We start from the raw sequence: 18,627 nt of genomic DNA on the forward strand, positions 1-18,627 counted from the left end.
GAGAGCTCATGATCTAAAATTGTTGAACTCAATAGTCAGTCCGAAAAGCTGTAAAGTGCCGAGTCGGAAGATGACTACAAATCAAAAATGGCTTTTTGGCTCTGAAGCACCCTGAAGTACATAAGAGGCACTACATTGATGCAAGTGTGCTCTTTCATTTCTTCAAACTCTCAATTGAAACTTGGATTGAATACTGAAGTATGTCTGTCTTTTTGGCACCATCAAGAAATTCTTTATAGGCTTCCTGCTATATCCTTCCTTCGGTCAAAATTTTGAAATGATACCAGTCAATGATTCACCACATCATCGGACAATGATGATTTTATTTATAGGGCAGAATTTTACCGTTGGCGAGCAGGGGGTGGGGCCCTTTTGCCGACATGTCAAATGACTCGGGATGACATTGGGCGGAACCCCCGACGTCACCGCACACCATTTAAATTTTCAGGAAGGTGGGGGTACAGCAACATCAGCTGAGGGCCCGCCAACCTGTCAATGGCCACTTGAGACCATTGACAGGATCAGTTAAGCAACTAAAGGACCTGCCCGTCCAACCTTAAAGTCAGCCGGGAGCCCCGGCAGGAAGTAGAAAAAACATGAAACCTCATCCACCGGCAGGATGAGGTTTCATGTATGGTTTTAAAAATTATAATGAAGTTGTTTTGTAAATTGTGAATATGTCCCAACTCATGTGACATTGTCACATGTGAGGGATTTTTATTTTCTCTATTTTTAATATTTTTAAAAGTCAAGGCGATCTCCCTGAGGCTGCACTTAGCCTTAGGGAGATGTGACCTCTTTCGTGCGCATGCGTGAAAGAGCACACTCTCTATTTTAGGGATTCCCTCCCCTCCCGCACAGGGAGCGCATAGCGCTTCCCGGCGGATGTCACGCTGGGGGGGCCTGAATTGGCCCACCCACATAAGATGGTGGTGCGGCCTTGATTGCCGGCAGCGATCGGCTCCAAGTCCGCCTGCGATTAGGTCAGGCCCGCCTGCCCGACAAATGGAAAATTCTGCCCAAATAGTACCTTTGAAGGAGTAAAACTTCCAAAGGCATTTCGCAGGAATGCTTTCAAACAAAACTTGATATGAGTCACATGAGGAGATATTTGGCCTGGCAATGAAGAGCTTGGTCATGGAAATTGGTTTTAAGGAGCATCTTAAAGGGGAGAAAGGTGGACAGGTGAAATGTTTTAGGGAAGAAATTTCAGAGCTTACATCCTAGACTGCCGAAGGCACAGCCACTAATGTTGGAGCGATGAAAATTGGGGAGGTGAAAGACACCAGGGTTGGAGCAGGATTGGAGCAACAATCTCAAAAGGATTGCTGAAAAAAAGAGACACAAATAAACTTTTTGTCTTTCACTTGTCAGGACACTTGCAAGAACCACCAGTATAAGGGGGGGGCCAACAATTTACACTGCATGTGAAGAGAGTGCTGATCGGCTAGCAAGTGGCGTTGCCATGGAGAATGCAGCACTGATGCCGACTGACTGTTAACTGCCAAGTACTGTTTGAAATTTAAACCAGGCAGCTTGACCCTCAAAAGGGTTGTAGGGCTGGCAGGAGGTCAGTGAGAACATCAACAAAATTGAAAATACGGGTCAGAATTTTAAAATAGAGCCTTTATTTGACCAGGGGCCATTGTGGGTAATTTAGTTTATGGCATGTCATGGATAGAATATTGTACATTGGTGTTGCTGAAAAGAGAGACATGTTGCTGAAATTTTTCATCTTGCACTCATCAGGACAAATACAAAAATGCCAAATTTCAAACGATCACAACAATTTATACCACAGGAGAAAAGGGCAATGGTTAGAACTTTTCCCGATTGATTTCTCCATAGTAACACCTCTGCCAATCAGAGTCGGCTTACCAACCAATCAGCACCCCTTGTTCCGATTGGCTGAGGTGTTACCATGGCTAAAACGATGGTGAAAAGTTCTAATCAGCACCCTTTTCTCCTCCGGTATGAATTATTGTGATCATTTGAAATTTTGATCCTGTGTTCATCCTGGTGAAAAGTTTCAGCAACATGTTTCTCTTTTCAGCAATATCCAAGTTCTGTATTACCAAGTGACTGTTTATATTGGTATCGTACTTGGCAGGGGAGATGCGCCACTCAAACTGCCAGTATACGTGCACTGTCTCCTCTCTTCCTCCACTCCTACTACAGCTTTGCTTCATTAAAGAATTCAATTAACAAAACAGTTAATAGGAGAAAGTGCATTTCAGTACAGTCCCAATAACCATTCGGCGAGAAATGCGAAAATCATTATCAAGAATACCGTATTAATTGTATGAAAAAAAATCAAATCATAAGCAATTCAAACTTCAGTAAAAACAATGCATTTGTCAACTGTCTGGCTAGCAATGACTATCTGATCGATCACTTTAGGGAGAATACAAATTGACTCTGAAACAAGCTCTACTTTCCAGAATAAATTATATATTATTTCCCTGCATTAAAATTGATGGACTCAGACTCAGTGCCAAAGAAATTGCCTGCAAATGTAACGCAGATCATTAATCTGTGGCATGCTAATAAGCCAAATAACTTAGTCACATATCTATGTCAGCAAGCATTTCCATATCAGTTTAAGTGAAGCATTTATCTAGATTTAGAATGGCAAAACCATCTTCCAGTGTCAGTAATCACATATTATTTTTACAAACCCCAATGATACACAATTCCACACTGAATCCTGATTCACCACAAGCTGAAAAATCTTGCTGGCCATGATAAACAAAGTGTTGAACTCTCTAAAATTGGAAAACAGGTAAATTTCCAAATCAAGCGTGAAGCTAACTTGAACCAAGATGGGAAGCAACTTTAATTCAATCAAGTAGTAACCAATTACATCGATTTTTCCATTCATGGTAACACATCACACAATATGTTCAGTTAATACGAATCATGGACAGAGCTGAAAAGAGCCTCTTAAAAATGTCTCCTGGTTCGTGGTTGAAGGATTGTATTTTCATGAAACCGAAGTATCACTGTACACGCTAAAAATAGTTATCCTTGAATCATCCCTTTATTCTTTCATGAGATGTGGGCATCACTGGCAAGATTGTTTGCCCTTCCCTAACTGCCCTTGAATTGAATGGATTGCTAGGCCATCTCAGAGGGCAGCTAAGAGTCAACCACATTGCTGTGGGTCTGGAGTCACAAGTAGGCCAGACCAGGTAAGGACAGCAGATTTCCTTCCTTCAAGGGCATGAATAAGCCAGATGGGTTTTTAATGACAATTGATGAAAGTTTCACAGTAACCATTAATGACACTAGCTTTCAATGCCCGATTTTATTAATTGAATTTTAAATTCTACCAACTGCCTTTGCGGGATTTGATCTCATGTCCCCTGGGAATTATCCTGAGCCTCTGGATTACTAGTCTAGTGGCATTACTATTCCGCCATCGTCTGCCCTTCAAATCATATAAGCCTTTCATAGAATCTCCTTCAAAACGTGACTGATTAAATTTCCTGGTAAATTCACCCTTTCTTAGCCTGAGCATTTGTTTTAAAGATCTCTGCAAATTCCCAACTATAAATTTAATTGTAGAATAAATTCCTAATCAACTGGTAATTGAGGGGAATGACTTGCCCACAGGAGGAGTGAAGTGGAAGTTGGAATGAAGATTGGATGCAAGTTTGTGCCCCCTGTCCTCTGCCCTGGGATTTCCTAGGCATTTCCAGACTGGCAGCACTGGACCTTCAAATGAAGTAGCCTCAGGCCATGCATAAATACTCAGATATGCTGAGGTGAAGCCTCCCACTCTACTTCCCTCACCATCAGCTCATTGGGAACCCAGGCAGGGTTATCGTTCAGAAGATTGAAGAGCTAAGCCTGTTGTTTTTGTAAGAATTCTCCCTCCCTCACCCCGACTAAGATCCTCAGGGTCTTCTGATGGCTACTCTCCAGTGAGGACCGTTGCTGTAGGTCTCTAAGACCTACAGCTGCACATCTCTAACAGCACAAAGCCCTGGACAGAGGGTGAGGCTTGTACCATGAGTGGAGAAATTTGATGGCCCACATCCTTACGCATCCTGTACTCCTCCAGATTATGGCATCAGTCAGGTGCCCACTGAGGACTGTCCCCATCATGCTCCCTCAGATCACCCATACCAGCTCTATGCCCCCCATGTTTCTTCCACAGCCACTCACCCAGTATGAACCATGTATTGTCCTCAGATTCCAAGCAATATCAATGGAAAATATTTTACATTCCTTTGGGGGGAAAATGAACCTCTCACCATTTAACAAAAGTCTCCATATCAACAATACTGAGAGAAAAAAATGCATTCTGCAGTGTGAAAGAATATCTGTATAACACATGTAAGCATGTAAAGCTTGTGTCATCAAACCAGACAATCTGTTATTACAACTTCCTGAATCTATCATTCATTCTCAGATGAATGGAACACCTACTGCGCTGAAATCCACTAACACATGAAGTTCAGCCAAGCATTGATAATGGCTACAGCTGTCCAATCAATAGAATGCTCTCTGGGAAGGGAAGAGCAGGAGGTGCTCATTTCAATACCCAAGCAGAGTGTCTGTCTCTCTCAAGAAGAGTTGTACGACATGAAACATTAACATTGTTTCTTACTGCACAGATGCTGCAAAACCTGCTGAGTTTTTCCAGCATTTTCTGTTTGTAATTTTCAGGTTTCCAGCATCTGCTGTATTTTGCTTTTATGCCTGTCAATTAATGTAAGGCAGCAGATGGTTAGATTGTTTTAAAATGTCAAAACATTAGAAAAAGATAAATGTTTTGTCCTCTTGAGTCCAGAAATACGGAGGCTTATTGTTTAACATTTATAATTTAATTACACTAATTGCAGTGAACAGATAGAGATGCTTGCGGTCCCTCCTGGACTATCACTAAATATGGATGGATTCTAATGTTTCCGTTAGCGCCAGACCTCAGACCAGCTAATTCAGCACAGAGCAGGGTTCAAGCTTTGGGCCTTTCTATGGCATTGTCTTTGGGTGCTGGGCACCTTCAATGTGAGGCAGTGCACTCAACAATTGATCTCTCTCTTGACAAAGCTATCAGTTTGAGCTGTGGGGAGCTGGGATACTGGGTTGGAGAACTGAGGCAGGCCCTGTAACCAGCCTGCCACTGCGCTCACACTCTTCCCGCATTGGTTTGTGATTCACAAACTGCACTGTGAACCTGCCCCTCCCCGATGTGAAAAGACAAAGATAGCACATGAAGCCACAGATGGGTCACCTGTAAGCCACAGAAGTCCGCAGTTTGGGTTTCGCCAAGCCCAGAGGAAAGTTCAGCCCATTGAGCGAGGAGGGGGGTCAAGCTTACCTGTGACACCTTGTATGTTTGAATGACCAGCCGATGCTCTGTTTTCAGGGTTACAAATGAAAGATGACTGACTGGGCATCGGCTGACCAACAGCCTGCCTGTCCCCATAAAATATCACCCCGTCATGACTGAGCATGCTGGCAGAGATGAGATGCAATGAAGAACACTAAAACCACTTCTCCTGGTCCTCAAATCACTGAACGGTTTGATGACAGGATGAGCACATTTGGTACTTCCGCAAATAAGATCCGCTGTACAGCACCTCTTTTTTTTATTCTCTCATTAGCTGTACATGTGCTAGGCAAATAGTTTCAATTTTGTACAGTTGATTAAGTCAGGTTTGAAGACAGTTTCAAAGATGCATGATTTCACCCATTCATTTGTTAATTATTTGAATAATTTTTTACTTTACAATCCAGTTTCCGTCAAAGTCCACTTGGTACTTTATGTACACCATCTTTAATGTTTCGGCTCAGCATACTACTGCGGGACACTGAGGAATATGTTTCTTGATTTTGCGTAGTTTTTAAAATCTAAAAAGTTTTATCTTTCATAGTTGCCTATTGTACACTCTATTCAAAGTGTTCTTAAAGCATCACTTTATATTGCGTTGGGCACGGTAGTATTAAACAGCAACAGTACCAGAGGAGAGGCCAGGATTTTTTAAATATGTGTCAGGTTGTTATGGTCTGGAATTCATTGGTTGAAAGACTGATGAAGGCAGATTCAATAATAGCATTCAAAAGGGAGTTGAATATATACTTGAAAAAGGACAGGTTTGCAGGGCTCTGGAGAAAGTAAAGGGAAGTGGGACTAATTGGATAACCCTTTCAAAAGAGCCAGCATAGTGGGCTGAATGGCCTCCTTCTGTGCTGCATGATTCCATGGCCAGAACTTTTCAGATGGCAGAGTCTTCCTTCCCACCATCTGAGCAGCCGGCGGGGAACATATCCCTGTCGACTCCGAGGGCTTGGCAGCCATTTCACACTCGAATGAGCTTTATGTGGCTGCAAGCGGGACCTCTGCCCCTCGCTCGGAGGCAAATCATGCCTGAGGGAGCTGCTCAACCAATCTCCAGCCCCTGCGGCAACAAGAGCTGAGGGGGAGGCAGAAAAGGGAGCAAATGTGTTGTCAGGGAAAATGCCGAGGGGGGATGGGAAATCTAGTGGCCATTGGACTTTAAGGGGGGGAGGGGGGTGGGGCACCTGCAGTCAGAAAGAGGCTTCTGATGGAGACGCTCCACCCCCTTCCCACCTAAGATCGAGGCCCATTCTTTTTCAGGCTTCCCCCACGCTAAGTAAAGCCCCCGCCAGCCTAAAAGTTGAGGCTGGGCGGGAAGTGGCCCTTTAACTGGCCAATAATTGACCACTTAAGAGCCTCAACTGGGGCAAGGGCAGGCTTCCCGTCCAAGGCCTTGTCCGCCCCAGCATAAAATTGCTGCGTGGCCGAAGCGGGTAGGAACCCAGAGGGAATCTCATTCCTTTAACCTTCACACTCCACCCCACCCCGAACCCCGGCCTAAAAAGCCGCTGGTGGGGAGGTGAAGCTCTGGACTTTATTTAGCTTGTTGCTGAATAGCAGGGCATGAAGGATGGAACCGGCCTGTCACTGGTAGAGTAGGACGCCAGCCCATAAAGAAGTTCTGCATCACTACTTCCAAACTGGGTTTTGAAAATTGCCTATGGCTGAAATGAGGTAAAATGGCTCCTGAGAAAATTGGAGGATTTCATGACTTTGCACATGGGGAGTGAACATCAATACCGAGTTCCGTCCACAGGTGAAATGAGGTTAGATGGCAGGAGATAACTAGATCATTGCAGAGGTAGGAGAGAGTGGGAGAGTAGAGAGGGGAGGAGAAGGGAGGGGGGGAGAAGAGAGAGAGGGGGAGGAGAGAGAGAGAGGGGAAGGAGGGGGAGGAAGGGGACAGGGAGAGAAGAGGGGAGAGAAAGAGGGGGAGCAGAGAGAGAGAGGGGAGGAAGAATAGATGGAAGGAGAGAGAGGTTGGGGGGAGGAGGGGAGGTGGGAGGAGAGAGAGAGAGAGGAGGGAGATAGGAGAGAGAGATGGGAGGAGAGAGAGAGGTGGGAGGAGAGAGAGGGGGAAGAGAGAGAGGGGGAGGAGAGAGAGGGCAGGAGAGAGAGGAGAGGGGGAGGAGGGAGGGAGAGGGAAGGAGTGAACAGTGTGATGGGATGAAGGGGAATTTTGAATTTAAAGATATAATTACCATTGATACACTTTAAAAAAAGCTCCTCAAACATTGGGAGGGCAGCAGAGAGGGAGAAATTTCAAATGTTCAAAATAAAGGCAAAATGTAATTATTTATAAATATCTGGAAATAAGAAGTTCATAATTTTATATTTAGTAATGTTTATCAAAGCAGCAACCTCCAAAAACTTGACCGTAAATTATCTTCATCTCAAAATAAAAACAAAGCAAACTATCATTATAAAAAGAACATTGAGAGAAGGGGATAAATTCAGCAATTTTGTTTTGACTCTATCTACGAAGGTTTCAGCACTGACCTCATGGTTGGGATGTAGAGGCTCTCAAATTCTACATTGGTAAATGTGCTGTGAGGATGCGTAGCCTCTGAACATCTGCCTAGTGTCAAAGGTGGACCCTCTGGAGCAACTGGAGCCGTGGCAGCTAATGGCTGCTCACGCAGCAGTGTGAGTTCCTATAATGGGACACCTAGAGATATGCTATAATGACAGGAATGCAGAGATCAGAAAGCATGCAGCACTACCTGCTGTTTCTGAAACCACCAGCCTCTGACAACTGCATCTCTTTGGGTACTTCTCCCAGTCAGTTGAGAACCTTGATGTGAAGAGAGCCCTGCAGGCATCCTCATCAATATTCCCTCCAGAGCGTCATAAATCTCAAGACCAACCAAGATATGCTAGAATCCAGGCACTAATGCATATCCTAAAGCACAACATGGCTCCCACACTGCACGGCACCACACATAAGATGGGGAAGACCATAAAGGATTGCATAAAGAGTTCCAGGCTCCCACTGATAGGTCAGGAATAGTCATTTTTCTTCAAAAGATAAACAACAGACAAAGTGACATTTCTAAGTCTCTAATGTCTAGAAATTGTAGCATCAGCCATGACTCAGTTGCTGGAACTCTCACCTCTGAGTCATGTGGTTACAGTTTCACTCCAGGGCTTGAGTAAAACAGCCTAGGTTGACACTCCAATGCAGCACTGAGGGCGTGTGCACTGCCGGAGGTCTTCCAAACAAGCCATTAAACTGAACTCTTGTTTGCTCTCTCAGTTGGACATAAGAGATCCCATGGTACTATTTCGAAGAGGAGCAGGGGTTCTTTATCTCTGGTGTCCTTCCTGTTATTTATCCCTCAACATCAAACAGACAGATTAGCTGTCTATTCATTATCACAGTGCTGTTCATGGGAACTTGAACGTTGGCTGGAGAAATTGAAGTAAGACAATTGGGTTTGCAAATTCAGTTGCTTTCTTTTAAACAAGAGTTGCCCTGCAAAACTTTGAATTCTGTGTTAGAACAAAGCAAACCACAATTCAAATTTGTCATCATAATTAGACTTCTGAACAATTATTATTTTTGGCAAACATTACAAAAAGAATATGCCTATTTTGCCTAGTTCTCTTCATAACAACAGTGAGTACATTTCAAAAGTGCTTCATTGGCTGTTAAAGGGCTTTGGGACATCCAACGGCTGTGATAGTGGCTATACAAATGCAAGTCTTTATTTCTTTTGTGTGACATTATTGTATAGAACCTGAATGAATTCCCGTCAATTTTTTTATTCATTAACTTAACACAGGTTTTAATCCATTTTAAAATAAGAGCAATGTAATGTAAAAATGTACCAAACACTTGGACATTAAAATCACAAGAGGACTGACCTGCTTCAGGTAGTCTTATCAGACATTTTTGGTGCTTTGGCCAAGACTTCCTCGTGCTGTAGTCAGGCTGAACACCAACTAAAATGATGTAGGTTGTATTTTTAATGTAACAGGCAATGAAACATGTGCTTGTCCTAACCAGTTGCATTTTATCAGCTGGTAAAAGGACAAAATGCAGATACAATTTCATGCATAAATAATCTCTTTAACTGTTTATCAAGCCAGGTACATCATGAGATAAAGAGAAAGTAATGTTTATGAGGAATCATTGAGTACTGGGGAGGAAAACCTAGGCGCGGATATAGAACACTGTTACTGTAACATGAGTTACTCTGATTTACAGATCCTGATCGGCCTTTTTTATGGAATAACAAGCACTGCAGCCATGCCACATGGCTTTTCTATAATAGATAATGAAATATAGTCCATACTGCACAGTAATAATCTAACACGCAGGCATGCCCTGCTATCTCTCTTCAGTATAGTATGCCATACAGCATGTAACAATCCAGTGGAGATGTCAGTCTTACAGGCTGTCGGTGCTGCAGCAGCATCTTTCAATAAATTTGCTATTGTCATTCTGGAAGCTCCAGCATCAGGACTGAAGGTACAGTCTTGACCAATTTCAACTTGCTTGACAAATGATTGGTGGCAACTGTCATGGAGGGGTGCCTGGTTTTCTGAGCTCAAGAGATTGATGGTCCTTGTGAGATGTCCTCTGGCAATGACATGCATAGTTTAGCAAAAGTGCAACTGTAAGTGCTTGTCAATGGTAGTTCTTCTCAATCAATTAGTGCCTTCTCTAAAAGGAATAACCCCATAGTGACTAAAACAATAACACCGATGCAGATGCATGTAATAGGTCTGTAATGACAAATGAATTCATAGTGGAAAAGTTGGCAAAAAATTGACAAAGATGTGACCACAGGAACTAAGGGATTGTACACTGGAACTGTGCATCAATGTAATACTTTTTAAAAAACAATGCAGTGATAAAAAATAATCGCAAGAAAGAAACTTGCATTTATTCAACACTTTTTTTCCTCTCAGGATAACCGCAAGTGCTTTATGGCTATTTAATTACTTCTGAAGGATTATCAGCTTAGTCCTGTTGGCAAACAGGGCAAGAAAATTTGACGAGAATTTTACAGCCTCAATGTGGCGTGGACTGGGCCATAAAATGCAACGAGCCATTCTAAACATCATTAACTTTGGCGGGAACATAAAATCCCACTGCCGAAAAATTCCGCCCTTTGTGTTAATTGAGGAAGGAATGTTCGTAGAACAATGGGCAAACTTCCTGCCCCTCTTCCTGGGATCTTTTATGCCCGCCCAGATGAAATGCCAGTATATACCAGTAAAAACACAATTTAAAGTTGACGCTTAAACATTAATTTGCAAGAAACATTTAAATCTGCATAAAATCACTCAACGTTCCCGAAAAATCTTGCTCAGAAATCTTAGAAAAGAACTTGCCAGACATTGGGGGATTGATTGAATTGGTTGATTTTGTGTGGGTGGGTGAATTAGCAGTTTCCATTGCGAAGATCTTATTTAAATGGGCTCTCTAAATAGACTGTTAGCTGAGTAAATATATCTTGTTAGTTGTAAAATCAGTTGTTGGTTTTAAACCCTGCCATAAGTCCACCCACTCCATGCCCCACACCACCACCTGATCCACCCACCCTACAACACATTGACTTGGGTAGTGGTGTCAGTATTCACTCTGGACATTCTGTGGGGCTCTAGGCAGCCATTTCACCAAGGTCACTAGTGCAAATTGGTTTCACTGCCATTAACACTATCATGACTATTTTAATAATACAATCGAGAGCTGGAACAGAAGAAAAATTGCAAGCATAATTTCGCAGTGTTCATCAAACGTTAAATTTTATGAAATGATCACGGCAGAGATAACAAAAGTTAGTCATTTTCTGCCTATTGAACCTAGTTATGAATCATGAAATGTGCACCGGGGCCCAATTCTAATACTGTATGAGCGAATGGGCATTGAACAATATTGCCTGTAAGTTGCCTGGCTGTGCAGCAACCTGAGACTCCCCACTCACAGGTCAGCCCCTCCTAGTTCCTATATGTGTGCGTGGCTTTGCAAAAATAAAAATTAAAAGGGTCACCTACTTAAATAAATAACCCGTGCACCCCAAAACAAAATTAGAGGGAATGTTGGTTTTGAGCAAGTTAAAGTCCCTCCCAGTGGGCGAATTTTAACCTGCTTGACCCACTGTTTGCAGGGAAGCCGGAAGAGCACAGGGAACCCGGCTATCCAACACTCAAATTTCAAATGGCGAACAGGAATGAAGCATGCTGCCTTTCTGGAGTAGGATGGCTGCCCACGTCCCCCTCCATTAAAACTGGGTGGTTTGGAGGCCAGTTGGGGTCGGGGTTCAAATTTTTAACACTTTAAACCTACCCACCCCTCCCCCACTGCCAGCCAAAACCTACCCCTTTTTTTAGCATTAAAGATCCCCCAGGCACATTTTTCAGTATTATGAAATTATTCACATTATTCAGTATATTCAGCATTATGTGTCATACACACCTGTCTGATACAAACTTCACTCAGTGCGAAGTTTAGTGTTGATATAAACTTCACTCAGTCTTGTTTACAGCATCATAGGTCACGGTTATTTTGAATTTCCTGAACAATAAATAGATCTATAAAGCAATTCACAAAATTGTTGCAGGTATTTATATCCAGCTTAGTTTCTGTAGCAGCATTTGAAAGTCTATCAAATTATCAGAATGGAAGATCTCTATTTGGGGAGAATCTTTTGGCGGCAACTGGGGTCCACCCGCCAAGAGTAGCCAGCCAATCATGGGCCAGGCTGCCCTGTTGACTGATAGCGCCACTGGGAAGATGGTGGCTGCTGCCAGTACCACACCTACTCAAGACTCAGGCACAATGCTGGATCCCAGACCAGGGGGGTGAATGATGGCAGATGGAGCATCGCAGAGTGGGGGGGTCCATAGGGTAGGGGGTCAGCAGCAAAGGCTCTCATTGGGCACGCCCCACTTCCCAGTGCTGGGCCCCTCAATCAGGTACAGAATGCCTATGAATGAGGGTCTCCCCCCCACCCCACCCCACCCCCCTCCACTTAACTGCCCATTTAAGGGCCTCAGTTGGCAGTGGGGCAGGAACGCTGTGCACGGAGCTGCCCACGATGGTCTTAAACAGGATGGAGGCAGGAAGGCATTTGGAGTTCTCACCTGCCACCTTCCTGCCTGATTAATTGCCTTCCCGCCACCAAACCTGTCACAGAGGAGGGCACAAGTTTCAGCCCATTATGTTTCTTGTGGAAAATTTTTTCTTTAAATCCGCTTTAACAATTATAGGAATACCTTCTTCTATAAATGCTAAAATAAATGAAATTTATTTTTTTTCTACAGTAATTGTAATTTTTTTTTAGCTTCACTCCTGTATTACTAAAGATTTGTGCCTAGAATGTCTGTGGGAATTCTCCAGCACGAGATTGGGAGAGCCAACAGAAAACAGTATAAGCAGTTAAAAACAAATCATTGATGCCACCTCACAGGGTCACAGGATTGTTACAGTGCAGAAGGAGGCCATTTGGCCCATCATGTCTGCACCGGCTCTCTGAATGAGCCATTCACTTAGTGCTATTCTCCCACTTTCTGCCCATAACTCTGCACCTTCTTCCTCTTCCCATTCTTTTCCTTCTCTGGGGCTCCTGCTTCTTATGGCAGGAAACCGAGAAAATCCTCCAAGAAAATTGGAGTCTGCCTATAACATCCCGGTGTTCCAGGAGCTGATTCTAATTACTCAGAATAGTGAACTTGCTGCCTGCACATGGGGCTGGATTTTATAGACCACCCACAGGCGGGAAAACAGGCGGGCGGACCTGTAAAATCGGGCGCTGTGTTATCGGCGGCAGGTCCGCATGCACCCGCCTCCACAATCAATTTGACTGGCAGGCAAGGGGACGGTCCAGCCGGCTGCCCAATTGAGGCCTCCAAGTGGCCAACTAATGTCCACTTAAGGGCCTCACCCTTTGGTCGCTGAGATTTAAGGTGCCCAATCTGCAGCCCGATAAGATTGACCCTGCAGCTGCTGACCAGTGAAAGGGAGCGTCTCCTTTCTTGGTCCCCAGCCCCGATATCCCATTCAGAACCCATTTGAAGAAGCCCAGAAGCTAACTCTCTAGCCTGCACTGTGAGCTCCACAAGCCCTCCTGATTCACCAGCTCACTCATTTCCACTGATTGCTTCTTGGTTGTAGTGCAGATCTCACAAAGAAAACAGTAAAGTGAGAGACTTGGGGTTAAAAAAAAACAGAGATACACGAGCGGAATGAGGTTTTTTCATTAATATAAAAATGTATCCCATCTCATGTGACATAGTTAGGTTCTAAGGAACAACTTAAAGGAAGAGAGAGCTGTACAGACAGATAGGCTTGGAGAGAGAATCCAGAGCTTTGATATCTGGGCAGCAAAGTCACAACCACCAATGCTAGAATGAAGGACATCAGGGATACGCAAGAGGCTGAAGACAGAGATTCCTCAGAGGCCTGTATGTCAAAGGAAGAAGTTACAGAGATTGGGAGAGACGAGGCCACAGCAGAGAGACTGAAAATAATTCAGTGTTATTCTATATTGTTCTCTTGACATTTCATCATCAACTTTAATATCAAAATACGTTGAGTTGATTAAGGTGTGCATCACAGCTCTAGTATTCAAATTACTAAACTGCTGCGTAAATTGTTTTCTTCTTTTTGCACTTAAATGTTAGTCATAATGTTTGTTCTGGTAACCGTGCAGAGCTTAGTATAGTCAGTAGGAAAGGTGTAGAACCCTACAAAGTAACACAATTTGAATATAAATAAAATCTATTCAAAAGATGATTTTCTTTACCATTACTAAAAAAATGAATGTGTCTTTTTAATAATCTAACTAAAGCTTAATTGCAAAACTGTAATCCTTTAGAACCATCATTATTCACAACGATAAAATATAGCTGCAGAATTCTGGAGAAAAAGTAGTTTGAAACTAATCCTTGAATATAGAGGGCAGAATTTTGCCCTTGGCAAGCGGGATCAACGGGGGCGGGGGTAATTGGGAAGCCGGCCACCGCCCACCATTGACAGCGCACCGCAATTTCACGCGGGTGGGCCAATTAAGGCCCACCCAGCATAATGTGCAAGCGGCAGCGCTGAGCGCTACCTGTGCGGGCGGGGGAAGCAAGGCGAGCAGTCCCGGTGCGAGTTTCGGGCATGCGCGCGAGAGGGTGCTGAATAATCTCCCTGAGGCACGGAGCTGCCTCAGGAAGATGGAGAGATTTTTTTTTTAAATAATAAAAGAGCAGGGACATACTTTTAATTAAAAAATAATGTTCATTTTATTTGTATTTGCTGTTGGAAACCTCATCCCACCCGTGGATGAGGTTTCCAAAAAAATACAAAGGCCGCTTGGCCTTTTCGCCTACCCGCCAACCATTAGGTTGAAGGGGCAGCTAAAAATTGCTGACAATTGATAACTTAATGGCCTTAATAGGCCTTTTAATTGCCGGCAGGTGCACTGTCGGCTCCAGCGCGCTCCTGCTGACTGAACAATCGTGCGACTGCGCAAAGACGTCAGCACGCTCAGCTGATGTCATCACGCATTATTTCACGTTCGGTCAGGTCAGGTGCCCGCCAATCTAAAAATTCTGGCCATAGTAACAAAATCGAGAAAATATATAGACTAAATTCCAAATGATGATAAATATGTAATGTTATAACTCTACAAGCAATAATTATTGCATAATGGTAGCATTAATGTAGGGCAATGGTGCATGAAGCTTTAGTCATGATTGGAACATGTTGTACCTACCTGGATCATATTTTTGTGTATTTTAGTTAACTGCAGCAATTGGTAATTAGCCAGCACTAAACTGTATAAATGGCAATGTAAACAAAGACTAGCAATGACAAAACAATATAAACTCTTTCTAAAAGGAAGTAAATTACTTATTTTAAAGGCTAATAGTGCTCGTGAAACATAATATAAGGGATTGTGGTACTGGTTTAAATCAGAATATTTGCTGAGCCGGTGTTAATATAACTCAATAATTCAAGTGACAAAGAAAACCGGGGAAAATCTCCCCTGCTGTTCAAAATTTTAATGTAACTAGCAAATTGCTCCCAACTGCCCAACATATTTGCTAATTACAAACAATCCACAAAACAAGTTTTACTTATCTCTTTATGGTATACATTTATGTTAACACTGGGACATACTGCGGTGCTCTGGGTAGCATTCCTGCCTCTAAGCCAGAAGCTCCAGATTCAAGTCCCACTCCAGGATCTGTTGGCTATGGGAGGAGCGTTCATGACATAGCCAAGCAGGCTAGTAATCAATCTGCTAATCCTTCCAACATGCCCATGCCAGGTGTTAAGAGCAGGAGAGATTCCTCGTCAACCAATACTGGCAACATGCCTTGCCAGTGCATCAGGATATGACAGAACTTCCACACATAGAGGCATGAGGAAGGATGCACACAGCTGTAGGAAAAAGATATTAACAGGAAATATTGCCTCACTCTTGGCACCCTGTGTCATTTTTTTATATTCATTCATGGGATGTGGACTTCACTGTCTTAGTCCAGCATTTATTGCCCATCCCTAATTGCCCTTGAGAAGGTGGTGGTGAGCCGCCTTCTTGAACCGCTGCAGCCCATATGGTGTAGGTACACCCACAGTGCTGTTAGGAAGGGAATTCCAGGATTTTGACCCAGCGACAGTGAAGGAACGGTGACATATTTCCAAGTCAGGATGGTGAGTGACTTGGAGGAGAACTTCCAGGTGGTGGTGTTCCCATCTATCTGCTGCCCTTGTCTTTCTTGATGGTAGTGGTTTTGGGTTTGGAAGGTGCTGTTGAAGGAGCCTAGTTTGTGTATAGAATGATTTTGGCAAAATAGTGATTCTTGAACCCTTCTCCAATGATGTGCATTATTCCATCATTCACAAAGCACCCCCATACTGTACCAAAATGGCATTTGCAACACCAGCCATCTAGTCTCTGACTCTGAGTGCCACTGAAGTAGTGTGAATGCTAAATGAGAGGACTGAAGAGAGATGACCTCCTGTCATTGAGGACCTTTACCATTGGCAGAATAGATACTCATCAGTCCCAGCTGGATTTGAACGAAGGTTGCAAGGGGTGAAAGGATGGTGTGTAAATTCTCTGTACCAACCTCCTGTTGTTTTTTCAAATATTCAATCTTTATTTTAAAACAAGTGTTTTTAGACTCCTGTGGTCTCACCAAAGATTTAGTTCAGATGACTCCTTTAAGAAAAATACATTACAATTCACTTAACTAACAAGAGACTCCTGTATGTAACCAACAATGAATGACTATGTGCATGGGGTGCTAAACTGGTTATACAAGGCAGTATGTATGGGGGCAAAGGCATGTACAGTGCCAAATTATATCCACACTTACTCTTCTAACCATTTCCTTATTTTATCTGAAAATCACCGGCATTTATATGTGGAAAATAGAGATGAGAAAATCATTAGTTACTGTGAACCAATCTGTGCCCTTTGGAAGCCATGAAGGCCTCCTGTGATGTCCCCTTCCCCTGCTCTGGCCACAGGAGGTCTAGCAAACTCACTACTCCGGCTTGGGAGGTGATGGCAGTGGCGATCAGTGCCAATGCTGCACAGAACAGGTTGGCCATCCAATGCAGAAAGAGGATGAATTATCTCATCCATGCAGCCAGGGTAAGGCAACCAGCTCATCACTCTAAACTCACACACTCACAAGGCCATCACACATTCACTGGCATCTCATTCACTGCCAGCTCAAAGGGACATCACCACTCGCTCTCTTACACACACCTTCACATCTCCATCTGGTCTCATCTCCTTTGGAGGCTGCCTCCTCAACCCTCACCATCTTGAGGCCACTTGCACAATTCAAATCCGAGCCCTCATACACACCCTGGGAAACACCCCTTCCCCAGTACAGCCCTCCCATTTCAACCTCTTCCCTTGCCTGAGGCCGATTCTCCCCCTTCCCCAAGCAAGCCCTAGCTCTGCAGCCATACAAAGTCACCCCTGCCTTATGGCTGATCTGGTAGGTAGAGGCCTTCCCGTGAGCCCCCCTAAAAGTGATGCGGTGCTGCCTGCGAAGCCTGGCGCCGATGACCACGAGCGCTGCCCGAAGCAAGGTAGCCAAACAAACCTCGGAGTCCCAAGCAAAGTGCAGCTCGCCAAGTTCAGTTGTGAGACATGTACTCAGAGGATCCAGTGTGGAGGGATGATTCAGGCGAGCTGTGCTTATAATGATATGCCGTTTTATTAGAATAAAGTTGTCAATGTACGACAGCGGGAAATGTGGTCCACCATTGATGGACGGAGAGGATGGTTGCAAACATGTTTCACCACAGCATAAAACTGATTTTTGGCCTACTCGCCATATTGTCCACTTACACCGCCAAGCACACCGTCACCAGCAGGCATGGAAAATCCCACCCAGAGAATTATGAAAAAAATCATTCTTTCTGAGATGCAAAAATGCACAATACAAGGGGTGTTATTTTTAGAAAATATATCACGAGCTAAATTGTCTTGTATACATTATGCTAAATTAACAGAATGTTGGGAGCATGCCAGAAAGCAGTTTTGATTTAATGTTTTCCACAGATAGAGTACTTTTTATAAATGTTACAAACCCAAAAGCCTCAAACACTCTAGACTACTCTTTATTATTTTAATAACGTACAGTTACAGCAATATTTAACCTTCAGCATATCACGGTAGCTATTGCAATTCGTGTTTTCTGTGAGCACGTAACTATGTATGGACAAAAACTTGCATAAGATATCACAATCACCACAAAACATCCTTCACAATTATATTAGGGCAAAGAGGATGGTCACGAGTAATGTGGGCTGCTGGAAAACTGATAAACCTGATATTGTCAATGAAAGTAAGGAAGTGGCAGACATGTTGAATGATTACTTTGCAACAGTTGAGAAAGAGGTCAGCATGCCAGATATCCCAGGAAAGTACAATTAAATCAGGAACAAGGAAATCACCAAAACTGCAAATTGCAATAAGCAAAGCAATAGGAATGAAGACAATAATGGCACTAAAGAGTGACGAATCCCAGGACCAGATGGTATCCCATGGTTTTAAAGGAAATAGCTGAGAACACTGCAGATGCCCAAACTACAATCTTCCAAAGTTTTCTCAGTTTGGCAACCATTCCTTAGACTGGGAGATTGTGCATATCTGATGATTTTTTTAAAGAAAGATGTGGGAGGATAAGTAGGGAGTTAGAGATCAGTTAGCTGAAGAACTCTTGTCAGGAAATTACTAACGTCTATAATTAAGGATAGGGTGACTGAATACCTTCAAAATTTTCAGCTGATCAGAGAGAGCCAGCAC

Source organism: Carcharodon carcharias, chromosome 9 (assembly GCF_017639515.1).
Source record: "Carcharodon carcharias isolate sCarCar2 chromosome 9, sCarCar2.pri, whole genome shotgun sequence".
In the NCBI taxonomy this organism is placed as follows: domain Eukaryota; kingdom Metazoa; phylum Chordata; class Chondrichthyes; order Lamniformes; family Lamnidae; genus Carcharodon; species Carcharodon carcharias.